The following is a 1,728-nucleotide window of genomic DNA, read 5'->3' on the forward strand; positions in this document are numbered from 1 at the left end:
TTATAGGTAATTACTAGTTATTTTTTAGAAAGGGAAAACCAAGTGTAAGTTCGTCTTAAGAGACCTTTTCAAAGTAATCTTCATTCCTTTTATGCACCATTTCTGAAGAGTAGCAAGATGAACAAAAATAATTTCTGAATACACAAAGGAGTAATTCCTGGATTGAAACTGATTTGAAAGCATCTTTCAAGTCTAGTTTAACTTGACAAATAATCTTCAGTAATAAATTGCCTTTGATGTTTTACATTTCTTTATGATTTTCAAAAACCATTGAATTACAATGCAAAAGTTTCATCAGGAAAATTCTAATCTTCATGCAGCAGAGACGTGCTGTCTGGGCAGTCAGCACTCTTGGTGGAGGTACAATTATATGAACTTCCTGACATCTAGGTCACTTTATAAAAATAACATGTAGTCGTACACATTACATGAAGGTAACTTGTGTCTCAGATGTTATGAAAGCAGTTGAAACTTTGAAAGCTTAAAAAGATGTTTCAAACCAAAAATAATTTGCTTTAGCATAAACTTTTCTGTTAATTTATAAGCCAAGGTAGTCTCCTATGTATGAAACACTACCTCTGTAAAAATGTACTGCCATAAAAGTTGGTTATTGTTTCTTAGTTTATGTTATTGATTTCTTAGTTTTACACATTTTCTTTCCAGCCCCTTTACTAAGTTACATCTGATTTTGAAATATTGTTTAATAGATTTGTCATCAGTTCAAAGCATTCAAAGTAAATAAAGTGTGGGTTGTTACAGACCTGCAACTATTTAAAACAGGAATTATGGTACCCACAAAGTTGTAAACCTCTTTTATGAACTATTGAATGGCATTATTTGGCCCCTGAGCAATTCATTTATATCCTCATCCCAAAAAGGATTTAAAGCTATTCAGAATATATAAAACTTAGCAAGATCATAAAATTGATAAAGGAAAGGAAGGTAGGAACATAACAGATTGATTGCCTTGGGGAATGGAAAAATACCTCACGATTTGGTAACAGCAAAGGTGGAAGGGAAGCCTTCTTACAGTAAGTGCCTGTTAGGTGGTAAGTACTGTGTGCTAGATGTCTCATATATTGAACGCACTCAAGACTGAAGGCTCTGAAAGACTCCTGGCAAATCAGCTGACCAAAAAGTATCCATCATTTTCATGGAGAATGCTGTTGCCTCATAATTACATTGTTTGCCAAATTAGTAGCTGGTCTTACTTCAGCATGAAGACAACTGTCTACGTCATCCATTCTCCAATCAGATCTTGCACTCATTTATATCTCTTGCATTCTTTGCAGCAGGTAGGCAAATCCTATCGAGGAGGAAATCTGGCCAAAGGGCAGGGTTTGAGTTTTTCTAATCCTGCCAATATTGCAAAGCCTCAATTTAATGTCTTAATTCCTCTACTTTTTAAAATTTAAAAGAAATTTTTTAAATTCCTCTATTAAGACTGGGTAAACTAGATAGAGGTTTGAATTTATGTTTGTGAAACGTACATCTAGTTTCAAGTGCAAAAGCTACTTGGAATACGTTTCATTTGAAGGGAATCTAAAACCTTAAATTCTGTCTATTGCCACCATTCTTGGAGGTAATTTATAAGACAGAGGAATTCCCATCAGGAGTCAGCACTTGCGGACTCTTAGAGCGGGACTTGAACGCTGGGAGGAAACTGCATTCCCCCGTCTTCCGGAAGTGCCCTCGGGCGGGAGGGTGTGCGCATGCGCGAAAGCGGCG

Source organism: Phoca vitulina, unplaced genomic scaffold (assembly GCF_004348235.1).
Source record: "Phoca vitulina isolate PV1807 unplaced genomic scaffold, GSC_HSeal_1.0 scaffold5, whole genome shotgun sequence".
Taxonomy (NCBI): domain Eukaryota; kingdom Metazoa; phylum Chordata; class Mammalia; order Carnivora; family Phocidae; genus Phoca; species Phoca vitulina.